We start from the raw sequence: 16,489 nt of genomic DNA on the forward strand, positions 1-16,489 counted from the left end.
CCAACCACTTCCGGTTCTCAACTAAACCTCGGGTTTCGCGATATCGAATATGCACGCTCTCTTCTAGAAATTGCCACTTTTAAAATGGCCCTGTGAGACTTAATTAACTCTTATGATAAAAAAAATGATGAGTAATAAAATTAGGATATATACATGAACCGGAAGTGTGCTGGGGCTGTCCAATAAATGGCGCCACTGAGTTTGTTGTCAAACAATAAAGGGCGAATAGACGTTTGCAAGCATGGCCTCGCGACTTGTGCCCCATGCCTGCAAGTACGTACAGCAGGGCCTACAAGGTTGGCAGGTCTGCAATTGCACGTGCTTGCTCACACAAGGAGGAACGTGGCGCCCGCCAGATTCCCTGTTTGCAATCGTATGTAAGTAAAAAGAAAAAAATTAAAGCTGCTTACAACTCCCTGTAACGCCGAATTAGAGCGCAGCTCTTGAGGGGGAGGAGGGAAGGGCACTGGGGGGGGGTTAAACTAACCAGGGGGGTCACATGACCTTGGGGGTCACGTGACCCCAATGCCGATGATGTCATCACTGACGTAACTGATGACGTCATCAGTGACGATGACGATGCGGGTACCGATGACGTCATTAGTGACGTCACTGATGACTTCACCAGTGATGATGACGATGCGAATGTCGATGACGTCATCAGTGACGTCACTGATGACGTCATCAGTGATGATGACGATGACGATGCGGATGTCGGTAACGTCAGCAGTGATGATGACGATGCGGATGCCGGTGACGTCATCAGTGATGATGACGATGACGATGCGGATGCCGGTGACGTCATCAGTGACGATGACGATGTGGATGCCGGTGACGACATCAGTGACGTCACTGATGACGTCATCAGTGATGATGACGATGACGATGCGGATGTCGGTAACGTCATCAGTGATGATGACGATGACGATGCGGATGTCGGTAACGTCATCAGTGATGATGACGATGACGATGCGGAGGCCGGTGACGTCATCAGTGATGATGACGATGACGAAGTGGATGCCGGTGACGTCATCAATGATGATGACGATGACGATGTGGATGCCGGTGACGTCATCAGTGATGATGACGTCATCAGTGATGATGACGATGACGATGTGGATGCCGGTGACGTCATCAGTGACGATGACGTCATTGGGGGGCACGCAACATCGGCGGGGGTCACGTGACCTCAGGGGAGTCACGTGACCTCGGGGGGTCACGTGCCCCCCACGAGGTCACGTGACCCCGGTGGGGGGCTCGCGCGGTGCATTAAGGGACATTTCCCATGATGCACCGGGGTCACGTGACCTCGGGGGGTCACGTGCCCCCCACGAGGTCACGTGACCCCGGTGGGGGGCTCGCGCGGTGCATTATGGGACATTTCCCATGATGCCCCGCGCGGTTACGCCGACGCCGACGCCGACGCCGACGCCGACGGCGACGGCGACGCCGACGGCGACGCCGACGCCGCTCAAGCCGGAAACGGGCCCCTAAGAGCTGCGCTCTAAAAAAAAAAGTGAAAGTCGTTTAGCACTCCCTGTAACGCCGAATTGGAGCGCAGCTCTTGAGGAGGAGGAGGGGAGGGTAGTGAGGGCCACGTGTTCTCGGGGGGGGGGTCACGTGACCCCCCCGAGGGCACGTGACCTTGGTGGGGTCACGTGGGGGCAAACACGTGCCCCCTCAGAGGTCACGTGACCTCGGGAGGGGGTCACGTGACTCCCCAGGTCACGTGACCCCCCGGGTCACTCGACCAAAATTTTTCCGCTAGATTTAGCGGGGAAATTTTTTCCGCTAGATTTAGCGGGGAAATTTTTTACGCTAGATTTAGCGGGAAAATTTTTTCCGCTAGATTTAGCGGGGAAATTTTTCCGCTAGATTTAGCGGGAAAAATTTTTCCGCTAGATTTAGCGGGGAAATTTTTTCCGCTAGATTTAGCGGGGAAATTTTTTCCGCTAGATTTAGCGGGGAAATTTTTCCGCTAGATTTAGCGGGGAAATTTTTTCCGCTAGATTTAGCGGGGAAATTTTTTCCGCTAGATTTAGCGGGGAAATTTACCCATAATGCACCGCGCGGTTACGCCGACGGCGACGGCGACGCCGACGGCGACGGCGACGCCGCTCAAGCCGGGAACGGGCCCCTAAGAGCTGCGCTCTAAAAACGACTAGTGGCGTGTCAGCGCTTCTTCTGTCGTGTATATTCCTCATTTTTCCTTGTTTCTTGCGGTGTTTTTGATTCATCATGTACAACAACTAGCAACAAGCTCAGCTTTCAACTTTATTACTTTGATCTCGGCTCCCTTTAAAAAGATAGAGGTAAAGATCCAAGCACGAACACGAGTGAACTTATTCTAAACCCAGCAACGCGGAGAAGTGCGTCAGGTGGTTCATCTAAAAGTGCGGAAAAAGCGCGAGAAAACGACAGGAACAGAACAAGCTCTACGATACGAAGGTCCATCCTACGTGTGGCCATTGGCTGTCGTTTAGTAAGTGTGCCTCAATGCCTCCAGAAATCACGTCGTGGTTCTGGATCCGGCACATAGTACGTGAAAAGAAGTGGTCGCCAATTCCTTACAATTCAGTCATTCAACAGAAAGAGCTCTCGCTAAGTGCTGACCTACATATTTTTTTTATTTTTAGAATTTGTTATATGGTTGGCACTAGAGTCACTAAATAAGCTGCGCTTATTTAGTGGCACTAGTTGGCACCTATAGACCTTTTTCGCATAACCTCAAACCAGCCAGTAACTGACGTACCCTCAACCTGGTGCATTTTTGGATTGCCCGCTGACACAGGGTATGCGACCGCCAAGGGTATGGGCGAAAAGGCTTAAAAACGGACGTCGTGCATGAGTTAGTTCCGAGTGCTCCTTTTTACCGTGCTGCAATTTCCGAAAATCTACAGTTGTCTGGCTACCACTGCGTGGTCGATGGATAAATAATTTTAAAAAGCATAAGAACAATAGCAGCAAGTGTGCCATGAGCACAAGAAGCTGCAGCGCGAGTGTGTTTGCAATGTTATCGAGCTTCGCATTTTCCCCAAAAATCCTTATTTATGAAGTCAGTCGATTGGCGAGCTTGAATCGCGAGAGATTCGTATCAGAATCAACGTCACGTTTAAGCTCACGACCACTTCGTCTACGACAAGAGGACCGATTTTAATTCCCGGTGCAGGTGGTCCAATTAGGTTATCACTGCAAGCCCCATGGTATGTGAAAGGTATGAAAAAGTTTACATGCCACCACTCAAGATGGAGCTATCAAATGTCGAGAGCTTACCTGCATAGACTACATTAAACTGCTCATATATACTTCGCTGTGGAAACTCAATCAAAACAACCCACCGTCTTCGTCCTCGTTCTCTCGAGGAGGCAATGTGATGGCCTGGGAGTAGCCAGCTGGATTCAACCGGAAAAGAAGAAGAAGCACCTTGTAGATGGTCGATCCTTTTTCTGCGTTCCAAATTATTTTTGAAAGATTGCCGACGCCTCTAGATTAGAGCCTGATCTGTTCCTTCGCTACGAAAGAAGTAAGCCTCTTTTATACTCGGACCTACAAATCATACTCCTGAAGGCCGCCAGCTACGTGGACCCTTTAAATTGGGGTCCTACCAAGGTGCTCCCGGATTTTCCATCATGGAAAACTCCGATGGAGAGCCTTCATCAGATGGAAGACCAAAATCAGGCCCTTCGGTGACGGCATTAGCGAAAGATCAAGCCGGCCAGCCAGGCCAAGAGAGAACACCAGGTCAAGCGCTCAAGGGTGTCAAGCGCCGCAAAGGAGAAAATGACGACGAACCTGACGATGACGACCAAGATGAGGATATAGGAGCGTCTGAAGTAACATCAGACTCTACCATGCACGTCGACGAGGAGAAAAGTGACCTGGAGGGATTCATACTCGTTACACACCGAAGTCAGCGAACAACTGGTGTGCCAGTTTTACTGACCCCAGTCAAAGATGACCATCGACTCCAAAAACAGAATCCGCTCAAACTAAGCGAAGAAATAGCGGCAGCGGCAGACGCCCCTCTTGTAAGACATCATTTCACGGCTCGGGGAGGTCTCCTTGTAGATGTTGCAGACGCTGCTACCGTGAACAAGCTGCTCAAGGTTCGTTCTCTCTGTGGAGTTGCGGTCCAAGCAACCCTACCGAAGACCTACATGCGGAACAACGGCCTCGTGACAGGGGTACCTGATTGGTACACGGACAGCGAGCTAACGGAATTCCTGGAACCGGCTGGTGTGATCACAGCCCGCCGACTCTACCAACGTCGCGCAAAGGTTGGCGAAGTGGCTAAACCGACTGACCGAGTTGTTCTAACTTTCCGGCCAAACACAAAGCGCCCAGTAAGAGTGAGCCTTGGGTTCACCATACATGAGGTCTGCGATTATGTTGAAGCCCCCTCCCGATGTTTCAACTGCCAGGCACTCGGACACATAGCCAAATACTGCAAGAACGCTGTCAAGTGCAAAAAGTGCGTAGGACCACACGCAACCAAAGACTGCAAGGGAGAAGACCCCGTGAAGTGTGCAAACTGCGGTGGGGGCCATCCCGCAAGCTACGTCAACTGCAAAGTGCGCCTCAGAGCACTCGCAAGAAGCAAGGCTTTTGTCAATGGACCACGACAGGCTTTGAAGCCAGTGGAGACCGTGGAGGTCAACGATACGGCCGCATCGCAGAAATCACCTGTTGCACCGGTTGCCATGTCAAAACCTACAGAGAGCCAAACAACATCTGGCATGAAACCACAGGAGGGGCGACGAAAATATAGGAAAACGAACAGCGCCAGGAAGAATCTAACAGAGAAACAGACGCTACTCGAGGAGGAGTTTTTTCCCTTACCACCCAGAGAACCGCAAGGCCCCAACGTGTCCCAAGCTCACCGGGCTTCGTCGACGGGTAGACGCCTCTACAGTAGAGCGACAGAAAATGTCTCACCACCCCCAAAGGGAGAAACTGATCTGCCTGGGGCATCAAATGTCAACGACATAGTAAGTTTGCGTTTCTCTGCCATACGAGGCTTCAATGCCCAACTACCTCCAGGCCATCTCAAGATGGTACTACAAGGAATTGTGGTTTTCGAAGTGACAATTATTGATATGATCCGAAAATGGATGTAGTTATGGCCCAGGATCCAAAACATCAATCAACAGTGCCCCCTAAACAAAGAAATGTGCCATTAATAATGCAATGGAACTGTGCGAGCCTCCCAGTAAGATTGGCGGCACTGTCCTTATATTTACAAACTTACCGAATACCAATCTTAGCATTTAGTGAAGCAGGACTACCAAATAATGGTAGTATTTCCGGATACACATGCTACAAAAATCCCATAATGAAAGGATTTCCCCACGGATCTGCGGCGTTATTTATACGAAGAAAGCTTCCTTAACATAGGATTGACACAAGTGACCTGTGCACAGAACATCTCGAACTGATAGCAGCGCATGTAGTCGTAGGTGGACATCCACTATGCATCGGCTCAGCCTATGTGCGTCCGGGGAAGGGCAAAGCTATTGTTGCGAGTGCGGTTGCCGAACTGTGCAAACGCTGCTCAGACCCTATTATGTTATGCGGTAACTGGAACTCGCATCACAGCCTCTGGGGGAGTGCAAAAGATGATGCTAGAGTTAAAGCACTGGCTCAGGCTTTTGAGGATTGTGATTTGGCTATAGCAAATGACGGAAGTCCGACATTTTTTAGATCACCTAACACCTACAGTGCAATAGACATCACGGCATACTCATCAGACTTCAGCATACAATGGAGAACCTATCCAGATACAATGGGCAGTGATCACTATCCCATATTTATAGAGTTAGCAGGCGTTTGCTCAACACAGCAACGCATTGGACACTTCATTCACTGGGACAATTACAGAAAAGATCTCACAGCATCACCGGAACCTCTAGACCAGGCGGTAGTGATTAGTGCTGAAAGAGCCACAATCAGAATGCGCCTTCCAAGCCATTATCCCGAGCCCGACTTGACACTATTTAAGCTTTTTGCGCAACGTAGACAAGTAGAAAGAAAACTTCAGCGAAACTATACACGTGAAGTAAAAACCCTGCTAAATAGAATAAATGCAATCATTCGTCGATATGCAAAAAAGACCAAGCGCAAGCAGTGGGATGACAGCACAGCGTCCGCCGATGCTAACAAGCCTGGAACCCACATTTGGTGAATTTTGAACTGCTTCACGGGGAAAAACGAGACGCATACATCTTACGCTTCAATGGCACTTCGTCTGGGCGAAAATCTAAAAGACACACTAGAAAGCTTTGCGGATTATTTTTCGACGCCTCAAAGTGAGGTTGGAGCCGAAAGCTACGCGGTAAAAAAGAAATCACCTCTTGACGCCCTCTTCACCGCAGGCGAACTAGCCGCTGCACTAAAAATGTGTCGCAGAAAAAGTGCACCAGGTCCTGACGGGATCACAAATCAGATGCTCCAAAATTTACCTGACGGACGACTAGAGGAACTTCTAAATTCCTTCAATATCATATGGACAACGGGAAACATACCGCAAACTTGGCGAACAGCATGGGTTGTTCCTATACACAAGCCGGTAAAACCGAGAACATCATCATCACGGAAAGCCTGCTCGCCCATGGACCTAAATTTGCCCCGCCCGTGAACAGCTCCAGAGTCGACAAACTGGCGTCGGCGTACGAGATCGCCGCCAAGATCCCGGAGGATAGCCGTCGACTTCGTCGGTGCTGGAACAAGGGCTGTGTGCTTCCACGGGGGGAGCAGGAGAGCCAAAAACGCCTCTACGCCAGTCATCAAAGAACTTCAGGCCGGTGAGCTGAGTTTACTTCAAGCTGACAAAACGGGTCAGTTCGTCATCCTGAACAAACAACAATTGCAAGACAAATCCGACGAGGCCCTAAAGAAGAACTTTATCGGCCTCAAAACGCGGCCATCCGGATCCGTCAGGTCCAGGGTGAGGGCAATCTGCGATTCATCTAACCTCCCTTCTTTAAAAAGTGCCGTTCTTGCCCCAGCGAAGCAATACCTCTCTATTTTCTTTTCCGCTAAAACCCACAAACCAGGCGTGCCGTTCCGCAGCATTGTATCCGAGACGGGGTGTTGGCAGAGGCCTTTGGCGAAGTTTCTGCAGAAACATCTCGGCACGTTAGAGCTCCCCCAACCTTTCAGACTAAGAAATTCGGAAGATCTCCTTCCCGTGCTGGACGAGTTACACGCCGGCACTGAAGCTGTAAGAGCGTTCTCGCTCGATGTTGTAGATCTCTACTATAGCCTAAACGTGAAGACCCTCCTGGGCTTCATTTCTGACGCCATCCACGAGACAGGTGTCATAGACTTTCAAAATTCATGTGGCGTCTCGCTGTCCTCATTTCTCGAATTGACACAACTGTATCTCCAATCAACGCTTGTTGAATATGGGGGTAAAGTGTACATACAAAGGGCCGGCGTTTGTATCGGGTCTTGCTTGGCTCCCGTCCTCAGCGAAATTTACCTGTTTTATGTTGACGCCAAAGTTCAGGCGGACCTTCAACGAGATTTTCCCGATGCGAAGGTTTTTCGTTATGTTGACGATTATCTCATCCTACACTCCACCATCTCCCACTCTGCAGCCATAGAGACCGTGTTCCAGAAGAACTCACATGGGCTTACGTTCACCAAAGAGGCCCCCTCCCCTGAGGGCTTACCAATTCCTGGATCTCAGGTTGGTCCCAACTAGCAAAGGTATCTGTTGGGCTCACCAGCAGAGGTCCTCTAAGCCCGTTCTTCCTTTCAACAGCTCACACTCAAGGAATGTAAAAAATGGGATCGTTCGAAATCTAGTTGCTTCGGCAAAGGTTAAATCCTGTCAGCACCTTTCCGCCCCCAGCCTATCCAAGCAGATTAGTCGCCTCATAAAGGCAGGATACCCGAGAGACCTGATTGAAACAACAATCAAAAGACTTGTCGCGGGGCAGAAGTCCAAACCCCTCCCTCCTTAGTCACGCTTCGCGTGCATCCCCTACATACACAACACCTCACATCGCCTGAAATCTATTGCGCTCGGCTTCAACACCAACGTTGTATTTTCCTGCAAGTTCAAATTAGCTTCTATTTGTAGAAAGGTCAACAACCCCGGTCCAGCGCCCCCGTGCCGGAAAAAGCACCAGACCAATTATGTAACCTGCTGCAAAGAGTGCGTGTATTCGATTCCCATGTCCTGCGGTGCTAAATACATCGGACAGACGAGCCGATGCCTAAACGATCGGGTGAGGGAACATGCAAACGAGATCAAGAAAGCCGCCTCCGACACTTCGGAGATTTGTTACCACCCGATTGCCAAACACACCTCTGAGTGCAGCGAACCCTGTTCGGCCGACCTTCCCTCGACCACCAGGATTGGAGGTCACGCCTCAAGATACGGACGAGAGATCATGGAGGCCTTCGCCATGCACCACAGTCACAACAACTTCGGATCCCCGTCCATAGGCTTATCCAGGAGGGAGATAAACTTCCTGGGGCCAGAGCTGACGTCCCTCGTTTCCGCGGCTCCGAGCGATTAGATGTGTACCCCACGGGATCATCCCTAATTTCCCTGGCTCTACACCCTCTCCCATCGCTTTCCCACTTTCCAGTGTAGCGTCTTTCACCCTCCCCTCCTTCACCTATATATGCAAACTTCGGATCAATAAATGTTGTTGCTAGTTGGAAGTCTTCGTTGTCCGTCCCCCCTTTCTATGTATCTTCCTCATGTCTAATTACCGTTACCAACACGCTCGTTTTGTACTTAATCATCATCTTCATATCGACGTATATTGCTAACGTCATGCGTAGCGAAACTTATGGAGCGAATGATCCATTCCCGTGTCTCGTGGTGGCTTGAGAAATATCAACTATTACCCAAGGAGGTGACCGGATTCAGAAGGGGCCTCTCAACAGCGGATAATGTGATTGACTTATTGAATGTTGTTGAGCATAATCACTACAACAAGAACTCAACTTTGGCAATATTCTTTGACATCAGCCAGGCTTATGACAATGTACAGCATTCCGCAGTTCTGAGAAAGCTAACACAACTTGGAATGACGGGTCATTTACAGGTCTTCCTAAAGAATTTTTTTGCTGGACGAACGCTCCAAGTTCGGCTGGGACGAGCAGTGAGCTCGCAGCGTAAATCCCTTTGTGGCCTGCCCCAAGGAAGTGTACTATCGCCGATACTTTTTAATATCCTTTTGTCAAAGTAACCAGAAGCACTCCCCAAGTAAACTCTTCCTACTAGTATGTCAATTTACGCGGATGATATTTGTATTTGGACTTCAGGCTTCAGGCATCATGGTCTACGAAATGCTGCTCAAGCTGCGATTAAAGCCTCGAGCAAGTACTTAGCTGAGTGCGGACTCCAGTTTTCACCAGAGAAGACGGCGTTCATTCTTTTTCCTGGAAAAGATCGAAACAGCACACGAATAGATCTTCAAGTAAACGAAACTCCGATTCGTCGTGTCCGGCAGCATCGATTTCTAGGCTTCTCCATCAATTCTCGGCTGAATTGGCATTCACAGGCAATGGCTACCGCAAAGTCCACAGTAGTAGTGAGAAATGCCATTAGGAGGGTGGCAGGACAGTCGTGGGGGAACTCTCCAAGGTCTATGCTACGTCTCCATTCAGCATTAGTAGTTTCCCGCATCTTATACGCCCTCCCTTATACGAAGTTATCACGGTCCGACTCTGGACTTCTCGAACGCATCCACAGACGAGGACTTCGTACAAGCCTTGGTGTCCCCAGTTCTACCAGAAATGACCTGGTGTACATAGAGGCACAAGCTCTGCCACTGCCTCTTTTGGCAACGCAACGCCTACTTCTACAGAAGCTCCGCTTGCACGAAACAGCTACTGGAAGGAGCCTGCTCCAACGACTAGCGAAAAGGACGGGTTCGCGCTTTCACATTTCTTTACAGACTCTGAAACACCTAGGGTGGCAATCAGAAGCGCGACCAGATAATTTTGACTACCAACCTAAGCCCCATGGGAGGCATACATCCCAAAATGCAATGAGAAGATCCCGGGTATACCAAACAAGAAAATATCAAACGAAGTGGTGCTGAAAATGACAGCGACGGAGTATATTGAAACAACATTTAAAGATTTTTTGCAAGTTTACACAGATGGTTCTGTAAATCTTCATAAAAGAAGTAGCACAGCCGCCTATAATGTCCCAGCCTATAACCTTGAGTAAAGCGGCCGTATCGACCAAATGGTGTCCTCCACGACCGCAGAAATAATAGCAATTGTGGAAGTACTCCATACTCTTAAGAGATTTACATCGCAAAAAGTAGTTGTGCTCACAGACTCTCGGTGTGCGCTGCAACAGCCCAAAACATATACAAGGAACATCGGAAATCGTGGTGGCTGCTCGGTCCGCGACAGAATCCCTTAAGGACTCCGGTTTCAAAATATGTTTTCAATGAATTCCCGCCCACGTTGGACTAGCCGTAAATGAAAGAGCGGACAACCTTGCTACGAACGCACACAATAAAGAGCGAACAATACGCACACCTGACGATCCGAAAGCCTTTCGCATACGTGTCAAAGAACATCTCGGCTCTTTGTCGGAGGCAAAAAATAGCCAACATCAGCCCTGTCTTAGTGGAAGCCTACGCCGCAAGGAGGCAACTCTACTTTACCGACTTCGCACCGGAACCGCTCGCACCAGACAACTTTTGCACAAATGGGGTAAGGTACCTTCAAGGCCGGTTCTCACATGCAGCGAAGCGCTGATGTAGCGCTCCTCACGTGCCGTCAGCTACTTATCGTCTGCCATGAGCAACAGTTTTGACGGTGCGATACAAAGCTGGTGAACGCTCCCATTAGCACGCGCTTAGCGCGAGGTAAGCGCTATGCTTGGAGCGCTCCGCTGCATGTGGGAACAGGCCTTCAGCCTCCTGCGACGGTTGTGGTGTTACAGAAGATTTAAATCACCTACTTTGTGATTGTAATAAATTCGAGAGTCATCGAAAAGACTTCGCTCAAGAACTTAACAGGCATAACTTCAAGATCAACGACATTACAGATTTAATATATCTAACTGGAAGAAGAGCTCAAAGAAAGCTACTACAGACCCTTCTCCTAAACTTCCTCCAGGCGACTGGACTACAAGCACGACTATAGAATGAAATACTGAGTGCTATTTACAATAGAAAGACCGGAAGTGTCCGTGACTGGACTTGTGACTTATCTTCGAAACAAGACAAACACTAAGTTTTTTTTTCGTGTTGTATGTGTGTGTGAGTGTGTTCTTTACTTCTTCAATCATCATTTATTTCAGTTAGTTTTATTCATTTTATTATTTAATTTTCATTTCTGGGCGGGACAATGCCGGCCTAATCGGCAAGGCTAAGTCCGCCCAAATATTTTAATAAAGCGTCACCTCTCTCTCTCTCTGGATTCAACCGGACAAGCTCCAACCAAGTTATTGCAGCCCACCATAGCCAGGCCTAGCCAAGTACCCCCCATACCCACACCGTTGCCTACCCAGATAGCTGTGCTGCCAGAACTAGCCGGTATTTCTTTTTCTAATCCGCTAGACGGCGTCGTCGGCGCCGCAATTCTCAAGATGGCGGCGCCGTTAACGTTTCCAACCAGGGACTGAAGTCGACAGGCCGACTGCCAGCAGAACGCTGACGCAGCGCTCGTCCGACGCGACGGTCACATTATGTTCGGCGCACCGAGCGTGCTTCACTCGCACCGGGATAGATGGCGCCCAAGTATGGGATCCCTCCCAAACCGACCGCTCCGTTTGTTTCTTTCAGCGGTGGTCCCGCATTCCCTCAGTCACCGCTTCTTGTTGTACCTCACCGCCGCCACTTTGCCACCAAGTCGCCAGAGTCCGTAATTCTTCCTTTTTTTCCCCTTTTCTTTTTATTGTTGTTTTTGTTGTTGTTGTTAAGGCTCACCTTCGTGCACGATGGTGTCACCTGTGATCGACACAGCGCCAAAGCAAAACACGAGGCCAGCCACTGGCTACACTCCACCACCACACCACCATACCGCGAAAAAGGAGAGCACGCTACGCCGCCAACAACGTGGCCGCCGAGGCCACGTTGTCGGCGGCCACGTTATTCGTCCCATACCGCAGCGCCTTCCGCGGCGGCGGCGGGGAACTAACTACTCCTGGTTCGAGGCTAGCTCCGAACACGATCTGGTCGCTCGCTCGCTCCCGCGGGAAGGGCGGCCAGAGTCATCACCTAAATGTGTCTCTTCCACCCTGGCCCAAGCACATCACGACCACGTGATTTCTCTTTTCGCTTTTGAGTTGAGGATTAAAGCTAAGGAGGAAGAAGTTGAAAAATCATTTAATGGCTGTAGCAGGGCACAAGGTGTGTCATGCTAGTGAAAGAGCTCATCCAATCATTATACCGTGGGACGTCCTACGTCACACCGTTCCTCGCCTTGATAAAGGCGCACTTCGGAACAATAAACATTATTGATCACCCGACTGGCGGCCCGCTTACATGGTGGCAGCGGTGCCCAGTCGAGATGTCGAAACCGTCGACGCCGCCGATGCCCCCATTGTCGTCAACGCTGCTGCCGCCACCGAAGCCCCTGGACACCTCAGGCGACGCATGGCTCGGATGGAAAAATTGGAAACGTGAGTTCGCCTTGTTTTCCACCGCTACGCAATTGAGCAAGCAGCCGGAGGAAGTGCAGGCAGCAACCTTACTAATAACAATCGAAGAAAAAGCCAGAAAGGCGTATGACACCTTTAAGTTCACTACAGATGAAGAAAGAAACAGTGTAGAAGTACTGATTCAAAAGTTCGAAGAATACTACAAGCCCGCTACAAACCTGACATTCCAGGAATCCAGATTCGGGTCAAGAGACCAAAAAGAAGGTGAACCTTTCAACGAACGGTTAACAGAGCTAAGGATTCTAGCTAAGAATTGCGAATTTGGAGAGCTAGAAGATCGGATGCTAGGCAGCCGTATCATCCTAGGAGTTCGAGACAAGAGCCTGCAGCGGAAATTACTTGTTGAAAACCCAACATACGAAAAGACCGTTGAGCTGTGTCGCCTTCGAACACAAGGGCAGGAAAAGTTCCGGGAGATTACTGGAACAGCGCAAGGCGCACCTGAGACAACTATTAATGCTGTTGCTACGAAAAAGAGTCCCTGCTCTAGGTGCGGCTATTTTGCTCACCGCGGCGAAACCTGCTCAGCAAAAGGAAAAACGTGCAAGAAATGTGGAATTAATCACTTTGCTCAAGTGTGCAAGACACCTGTGCTTCAACAAAGCGCGAATGAACCGAAGAAAGAACTACGCGCTCTGCACACTGAAAGTGACGAGGAATTCTTTCTCGAAGCATTAACGGTAAACTGGGTCGCGACCAGGGTTGTAAAGTACCTAGGTACAAGTAACTGTAAATCGGTAGCTAGGTACTTTTGTTGTACCTGAGGTACAAACCTAGGTACTTTCATTTCTCAGTATCTGTATCTGTATCTTAGGTACATTTTCCAGTAACTTGTAACTAAGTGAAGTTACTTTTTACAGGTACTTTTCTATTCACTTCGTCAAAATCGTAGAAAATACAATATAACATATAACTGAAAATAAATTATAATTACAGTCGCAAAGCAATTTAACATCACGTAGTGTTTCCACGCAATAAATCGAGCTCAAATTTTGCACTTTACAAAACTAAAAATGCTACTCCTGAAGAAACTCCCTTCTGGTTTCTAAAACACCCCCTACAAATACTACTTCCAGAGTTACAGTTATAATTACGTGCGGAAAATAGTATTGGGAGACCTTAGATATGTAAATGTTCATTTCACATAATTAAGCACAACAAAACAGGCAGGCTTCGTTGTCAAAACTTAATGCAGCAGTAGAAGGATACAAACATCAAGGGCAGATAATCTAAGTACTCGTACTCTGGCCGAACGGGGACTTCGAGCTCCTGATGTAGTCTGCCACTGATGGTTCGGCTGCTGCTATTCTATGTTGTGGAGGCCCTGTGCTACATTCGGGTCTTTCCTTGGGTGCCGCGGCTTTCCGTTTTACCCCGTCGACATTAGTCTTGTTCTTGTCGACACTCTTTAGTGCTTCCTTGTGAGACCTCTTGAAAAAGCAAAGCATGACTAGTTAATACTTATTGCACCGTATCAGAACAGCTCAGCGGCGCAGGACGCTAGTCCAACTAGGTTTTAGCATTAGCACTTGAGACGAAAACGATATTTCTGCCAGACGCCAAAGATGGTCAACAGCGGCGGAAAATTCCAGACCTGCGGGCATTAAAAAGGGAAAAAAGTGGTTGCTTCCAGTAAAACTAAAATGAAGACGATATCTAAATGACCAATGACAAGGCAGCTTACAGATAATTGTTGTGGGTCGGTTCATATTCTCGGAAGCCTAGTTTACCTAGCGCATGTATATCGTCATATATACTATATAGGTGATGTCAGAGTGGCGAATGGGTCTTAACACGTCGAAAACGAAGAGTGAGTTGACGCAGGGACAGGCTTTAAACAACGGTTTCGAGGGGTCCTGCAAAGTTCTAAGTCCCAGTGACCGAACATCGCAGTTTAGAACAACGAGAAATCGGTAGCAGGCGTATTGTACGCACGAAAAGTTGCTACCCTGACGTGCGACGCAACGTCAATCTCTTGGCCGACCAACGGACGTAAGCGCACATAGTAGGGAGCATAACAAACCTTAAGTGATGGAAGTGCCATTTGACCTTTTGGAGCAGGCCTTGTAGCAGGCAAAATGTTGTTTTGGAGCAGGTAGTGGCCCTTTTGGAGCAGGGTCCGGCATATGTTGGCATATTACTTGATAATTAAATAATGCTGCATTGCTATATACAGTCCATCTCTATTATTGGAACACAGCGTCTGTCGCCTTTTTAAGACATGTTATATAAAATTCAACAAAGTAAACACACAAAAAACATTTTTTAAATAAAGTTTATTTGCTCGTCAGATAAAATATACAAATAAATATGTCACACTGAGTTCTGATGGTACAGGATATTTAGTTTTATCAGCCTGCACTTCTTTTAAGGTATCTGCAGCAGCATCTAACGACTCTCACTGTTGTGGAATGTTTTAGTTCAGATTAGAGTTGTTTTTTGGGCAGCAGCTTCCAATATTGCGGTATTTGATATTCGCTTCAAAAATTCCGATTCATTTTCGATGTGCTGGCGAAGTCACGATCGGATCACGGCGAGTTAACCCGTTGAGTGCGCTCCTTGGCCTGCACCGACGCGCTGCAGAGAAGCGACAGCCGCGGAGCAGACACCGTAGTCGCGCGAGTCGCGCAGTGCTTTGTGCTCCGAAAAGGACGGTGAGGCTTTACCGGCACTACATCCAGAGTTTGGTGCAACTCAACTATAGGGAGTATTCACTGGCGGCCATATCCGTGTGCGCTGCTGTTGAGCGCGTGCTGACGGCGAGCTTCCGCAGTCCTTTTGGAGCGTGCATTTAGCACCATCATGGTTGCCGGTCTTGGCAGGCTACTAATGTGAGCTCGTTCTGAACATGCGCTTTAAACATCGCCCTCAAATATGGCGTCCAGTGAATACCTCCTATAGTTCGTTTCTGCTTCGGTGCGAGCGCAGCCGAAGCTACAAGCGCGCGCATGGAGCCCGTAACGGTGCCCACTCTGCACGAGCCCACGCGCGAGTCAGGACTCAGGAATGCACAGAGCATTGGGCTCGCGCTAGCTTTGACTTCGCTGGTAGCTAGGCACGGGAACAGGGCGGGAACAGGGCGGGCCCATTGACTCCAATAAAGCATGTTTATCGAACTTGTTTTTGTGTACATCCCAGTATACAAAGGATTTACTTTTAATAATAATGTGACAAATTTGAGAAAAATACTTGACGTGAAAATAAGAATTACCTTTGAAGTAACTGTACCTGTACCTAGGTACATTTTTAAGCGAGTAGCTAGATACGCACCTAGGTAGATTTTCGTATGAGTAACTGTAACTGTATCTTAGGTACATTTTTGAAGTAACTTTTACAACCCTGGTCGCGACCGACAAGTGGAGCGCGTCAGTTCACATTGAAGGCAAACCAATGGCGTGCAAGCTAGATACGGGCGCTAACTGCTGCGTCATATCAATGCAAGACGTCGTAAAGCTTTCAGATAAGCCTCGGCAAGAGTGTCAAGTGACGCTAACTGCGTTTTTCGGAAACAAAACGACTGCTCACGAGAAAGTAAAATTGCTTCTTTCCGCAAACGGCAGAGCGCACGAAGAACTTTTCTTTGTCGTAGAACAACATGTGCCGATAACCTTGAGCGGATCCGTTGCCGAGCGCCTGGGACTTCTATACCGGGTGCAGAATGTTCATCTAGAGAACTTGTACCAAGCCACACAACCTTTTGCAGAAGATTTCAAAGGCCTTGGGCAATTGAAAGATGTCGAGTATGAAATGAAGCTGAAACCTGGAACTGTTGGAGTCGTCGTGCCGGCCAGGAGAGTTTCAGTTGCCCTTCAAGACAAGGTCAAAGCGAAACTTCAGCGC

General features: G+C 48.8%; 1 pseudogene; it reads left to right on the forward strand.

Moving 5' to 3' along the window:
• Positions 1-6,540: 6,540 nt before the first annotated feature.
• On the forward strand, positions 6,541-13,797 carry LOC120839688 (annotated as a pseudogene).
• Positions 13,798-16,489: the final 2,692 nt, after the last annotated feature.

This window comes from Ixodes scapularis, unplaced genomic scaffold, assembly GCF_016920785.2.
Source record: "Ixodes scapularis isolate PalLabHiFi unplaced genomic scaffold, ASM1692078v2 PGA_scaffold0__279_contigs__length_252992795, whole genome shotgun sequence".
In the NCBI taxonomy this organism is placed as follows: Eukaryota; Metazoa; Arthropoda; class Arachnida; order Ixodida; family Ixodidae; genus Ixodes; species Ixodes scapularis.